Source organism: Leiobunum rupestre, chromosome 1 (genome assembly GCF_980474605.1).
Source record: "Leiobunum rupestre chromosome 1, qqLeiRupe1.1.hap1, whole genome shotgun sequence".
NCBI classification, from domain to species: domain Eukaryota; kingdom Metazoa; phylum Arthropoda; class Arachnida; order Opiliones; family Sclerosomatidae; genus Leiobunum; species Leiobunum rupestre.
In genome coordinates, this window is record NC_143384.1 from 94,095,162 (window position 1) to 94,101,063 (window position 5,902).

Sequence of the window (5,902 nt, forward strand, 5' to 3'; positions counted from 1 at the left end):
TCGACACTTTCAAACACCCAGAACTGCGAGAAAAATTTCCATTATTTTAACAAGCACTATATAAACAGTGACTTGCAGGTACTGTCTCTCGGAAATATTACTTCTTGGCGATTTCCTGGAAGGATGATTTATTGAAGGCTTGAAGCGTCCATTATTTGAATTTCTTCACGATTCCAATAGGCGCTTAAATAAAACATCTTCCCAGAAATTGGCAAGAAGTAATATTTCCGACAGCCAGGACACATAAGTTATTATTTATATAGTGCTTGTTGAAATATTAGAAAGCTGGAAACTTTCTCGAACGTAACATCGGTGTTTTGCTAAGCCTTAACATGCCAAAAACGTTACCTGGTTAAAAGGAAACACTTGTTGCATACCGTACTGCAAAAGTAATATGTTTAGTTCTAAATGAATGAGTTTTCATCTTTTCCAAAAGATAATTGTATACGAAATTAATTAACTCTGCCTTCACGAGCAGCTTTAAAATTGCCCGGTATTATAAAAATATTACATATAATTTTAATTATTTATACCATAAGAGGATGATAATAATAACAATATTATATTCTTATACTTACAAGGAGACTACCCGAGGTGGTTATCACCGATTTTGTTGAAACTCGGGGGTTCGGTAGACCTTATGGTAGTATGAAAATTGCCAAAGGGAAAAGTTGCAATGGGCTTTAGTTTTCCCATGGCAACCCAAAATGTTTTTGACCTCTCCATTTGAAAAAGCATGGGATTTTCTCGGATACCAAAATTTTGTTAAAATTTAAACAGAATTGATCAATTTTACCCCAAATCATCGATCAATTTTACCCAAAATAGGTCAAATTCATCTTTTTGGGTATGTTTTGAAAATTTAATTTTTAAAAATTTTTTAAGTAAGTAGTACCCTGTGAAACCGAGAAAATCCCATGCTTTTTTAAATGGAGATTTTTTTGTTTTGAGAGATCAAAAACATTTTCGGTTGCCATGGGAAAACTAAAGCCCATTGCAACTTTTCCCTTTGGTAATTTTCATACTACCATAAGGTCTACCTAACCCCCGAGCTTCAACAAAATCGGTGATAACCACCTCGGGTAGTCTCCTTGTTAGTTTTAGTAACATTATATATTTTACCTTTGAATATATTATCGAAAATGAATATTAGTATGTTCCTTATACACGTGAGCCGACGCGTTTCTTATCTGACGCAAAATTCTCATGAGGGCAAAAACGTGGCTCCAAATCCTCCACTTGGCTTAAATATGACTTTTTGTCTAGCCATTCTAACCGTTTAACCGACCGACCGGAAATAGCTCCTTCCCAGATGAATTTGGAGAGGGGAGTAGAAACCGAGTATCTTATATTGAAGCGTCCATTCACTGGCAACTACCTCATTTACTTCCTTTCCCTTTATTACCGGTCGGACCTCACTTCCCAAAATTTTACAGCGCGGTAATAATCATTGCATTAGGAAACTGTCTAAAATACAAGATAAATAACTTATTCCTTTAATTATAAAAAAATCCACATATCAGAAGCAAAAGTATATCTAATACTTTCAGAGGCGAGCTGAACTACTACGAAATATTAAAAACCAGTTTCATATAGTACGTGGTATAAACAACTTATTTTATGAAATGCACTTTCTATGTAATAATATATTTCCTAACATACCATAAGAGATTACAAAGAGGGTAACTGGGGGCAAATACTAAAAGGCCAACTAGTCAACTAGCCAACTTGGCCCACTAAATAGCTAAGGTATGTGGGAACTTGGCCAACTTTGGAAACTTTGTTTATACATGATTTTCACGCGACATTTAAATGTTTTTCATTATAAATGAAATTTTATTATAATTTCATTTAAATTATCCGTATTTCAATAAGTTTTTATCGTTTAAAAAACGTTTTTTGTACCTTTTGGGGAAAAGACTACCATCCAGTTGGTCTTTTCGTAGAGAAATGGCCCACCGATGTTTACGTCCCTTCCGGGCGTTTTAGGTAAAAGCCAACTGCGTAATACCGAGTTAATATCGCTAAATTAAGGTAATTATTTTATTACTAATTATATTTTATGCGGGTCGAATACGTTTTTAGTCCTTTTCCGACAATTGAAGAAATGGCCAAGTGGCGGCCTAAGGGGGGGGGCGGTCCGCCCCGGGTACCAGGGCAGCAGGGTGTGCCATCGGAGAGGGTCGAGGGGGGGGTACAAATGAGAACGATTAAACTTAAAGATGACGGACCCGTGAAAACTTCTGCACGGTCCTGGGGGGTGTCACAAAACACTGCCGCCGCCCCGGGGACCTAGCCTTCTTAAGCTGCCACTGGGCCAACGCGGTGTTTACGAGTCTTTCCGACGTTTTAGGAAAAATCCTACGACGTCCATTCGCCGAAATGGTTTACAACAGAGATATCTCTGAGGTACGGTAGAACTCGCGACGGAGGAAATATATGTTTAAAAAGTTGGACATAATTTTCCTATATTAAATAGTTATAAATTGCAATAACTTCACCATGAAAACGTATTTGTTTTAGTAAAATTATATATTTAAATTATTCTTAATATTATAAATATTGTTCATTCATATTGAATTTTATATTAGAAATGTTATTGATGAATTAGCCAACCGCGTTTTGACATTTCAAGAAATGGCCAACCCGTTGTTACCGTCCCTTTCGGACGTTTTAGGAAAATGCCAACCTCGACATACCGAGTTAATATTACTTGAAACACGTGTTAAGTTGTTTTTGGACGTTTGAAGAAATGGCCAACCCGGTGTTTACGTCATTTTCGGACCTTTTAGGAAAATGCCAACCTCGACATACCGATTTAATATTAATTCCAAATCGTGTTAATTAAGTAATTTTTGGATGTTTTGAAGAAATGGCCAACCCGGTGTTAACGTCCCTTTCAGGCGTTTTAGGAAAAAGCCAACTGCGCCATACCCAGTTAATATAACTTCAAAAACGTGTTAAGTCGTTTTTTGACGTTTCAAGAAATGGCCAACCCAGTGTTAACGTCCCTTTCGGACGTTTTAGGAAAAAGCTAACCGCGCCATACCGAGTTAATATTACTTCCTTGTCCTTTTTGGACGATTCAAGATATGGCCAACCCAGTGTTTACGAATGTATAGGCCTTTGGGCGTATTGCGAAAAAGCCAACCCGGCTTACCATGGTAGCATAAGTAACTTAATATCTAGTGTTAGGCCTTTACCTTGAAATTCATTATTGAAGTCCTTTTCGGTTGTTTTTTCAATTGGCTAGTATACCGTTGCCTAATGAATTATAGTTATTACAAGAAAGTTTTAATTCACTATCTTGAAAAGCGACATATAACCCAAAAGGTTTCCAGAATACGTTTTTGAAACCTGCGACCTTAAAACCTTTATCCAACGATTCCTATGCCTTCTCTCCTTGTTTTGTTGCTTGTATCATGGATTAAACACTAAATGCTGTCATTGTTTCCTTGAAAGACATGTAAATATTGTCCTGACTAGTTTTTGTAAATAGAAGTTTAAGCTTCATTTTTAACTCTGAGTATATCACAGCATTCTCTCTTAATTTAGAAGCCCATTCTACGCATTTTGCAATTTCATCTTCATAAGGAAATTCCAGAAGTCTTCCAACATTCGCAGTTGCTTTATTCCAAATAGTTTGAAACATGGCTTCATAATTTTCTATTAAGTATTAACAGTCAACACAGTGTAAGCAAATTCCATTCTTAAATCATATAAACGGTAGTTATCTTACCTTCAGAAACTATTCCTTTATGTGATTGTTGGTCCAATTTCTTATTAACTTTTTTCTTAGGAATGTTTCTGTTAATTTGAAATCCTTTATTATAAATATTTATTCAACACCCTATACATTACAAATAGATACTTACAGGTCAAAATCAGATCGTACAGCTAACGTTCCCTTACGAACATTGTGGAATGATGGGGCTTGTTTTATTTAAAAAAAAGTGTTTAAATGATTCAATTAATTTACTTATTAAGAACAAGCATACTATAAGAAAATCCAAGACTATGTTTTTAAGCCTTGGCTAAATAATAAATAATTTAATATATAATGTACTCACCAGTAGAAGGTAGCCGCGTTAAGCATGGACAATCATGGAATTTCACGCCCGTTTGTTTGCCCCTGGATAGAAAACAATTTCCGGTTTGCGGGTTCGCGCCGCTAGGTGGAAAGGTTACAGAGTATTTTTGCGTTTTTTCGCTCGTGGAACATCCTTTAGTGTTTAATCCATGCTTGTATCAGAGATACTGACAATATAGAGATATGAAACTCCCTATACATCGCTGCGACCCCTTTTTTTTCGTTAACGTCGGCGCCATCTATCAGCCGGGAGAAAGCTTTTTCTTCCCGTGTTTATTTGTAGTAGGTTTACGTTTTGTTTTGAATGAAATTCAATGAATCATATGTGCAGCTTTAATAAAGAAATACGATTGCTTAGAGGATTTTCAATATAATTTATTAAGATAAGATAAAAAGTAAGTTTTTAATTAATTATATTTAATTATTTTAAGAAAGTTCATATATTAACTATTTTTTATGTTATTTTAGACCTTTGTTACTTGAATCAGGGCCAGAGGTTAAATTAATGATCATTAATCCAAGGGTATTTCTGGGATAAATAATTTGAATATTATTAATCCAAGTATATGTCATCAAAATGGTTAACGACTAAAATGTTTGGTAAGTATTTGTTAATGTTGAACCTTAAGTAATTTGCGATCTAGATGTTTTGGGGTTTTGTCATACTTGTGGTTAAAATTATGTTTTTCCAATGTAATACGAATGGAAAGTTGTACAAAAAAATTGATTATTTCTTTCGAGTAATCAACACATGGAACAAGCTGATGCATCTCATCTTTTGAAATAAACCAAGATTGATCGATTGTTCTTGAAATAATTCTGGTAATCCTCTCTTTGACTTTATTCATTTGTATTACCATTGGGAAAAGTTTATCAAACTTGTCCTTGATCTCAGATACGTAGCTCTGGAATCTTTCAGTTGGTATTGTCAAGCCACTGAATGTTGATGTATCACGAGACTTAAATGATGCTAATATATTTGACTGGTTGAGTGTTTGTTTTTCATCTACAAGTTTGGTTTTGCAAGATTCACAATTGTGGTTTTTATTACAACGAGATAAGACATATCCTGAAATGTAAGATAGTGTGTTTTGTTTTCCAGGCCCTTGGCTTTCAAGGGAACTTTTACAAATTTGAAAGTCTTCCTCCGAACATGCGCTGGGATAATAATTATTTGCTGATGGAAGACTTTCGTCATAATCATCTGGAATTATTATATGGGTCTTATATAAGTCAATGTTAAGAAGGAATTGGTCTTGATATTAGGTTTAGTAGCCTGCTGAATTTCAATTGTAGGAATTTCCACAGATAAAGAAAATCATGTTAAAATTTAATAGAGTTGTTTTTAATGAAACTGTTTACAATCCTGTTCTGTAGATATAGATTCGCTGGAACTTGCTGCAACTGAAACACGGGTCCTTTTTGTAGGTCTATTATTGCGCTCTTCAGGGGCGTAGGAACGTTCTAGAAGTTGGAGGGAGCAAAGTGAAACCAAAAGGTTTCTGGAGAATGGTTTTGAATTTTTAATGGAGTGTAGCTTTTCCAAATGCATTTGTACATTTTTCTACTATATACATTGGCGGGAAAAGATTGAAATTTAAACACAGTTGAGGTTCTATAAGCTTTATATGCTTTTAAAATGATAATTTGAGCCTTGCGAAGATTTCAACTGACAAAAATGTTGGAGGGGGCAATAACATTAGTTGCCTCTCCCAGTAAAATTCTAGGGAGGGGCATTGCCCCCCTGGCTCCTACGCTCTTCCACCATTTCTACAGACCGTTTACTAGATTCTATTTGAAAATTGAGTTTTA

At 35.1% G+C, this 5,902-nt stretch overlaps 1 long non-coding RNA gene across 1 annotated transcript; it reads left to right on the forward strand.

The window, feature by feature from the left end:
• The first annotated feature begins 4,859 nt into the window (after positions 1-4,859).
• LOC149968992 (uncharacterized) lies at positions 4,860-5,272 on the forward strand. The gene is made up of 3 exons (XR_016480764.1): positions 4,860-4,912; positions 4,986-5,076; positions 5,193-5,272. It is a non-coding gene; the product is annotated as an uncharacterized LOC149968992 (long non-coding RNA).
• The last annotated feature ends 630 nt before the right edge of the window (positions 5,273-5,902 follow it).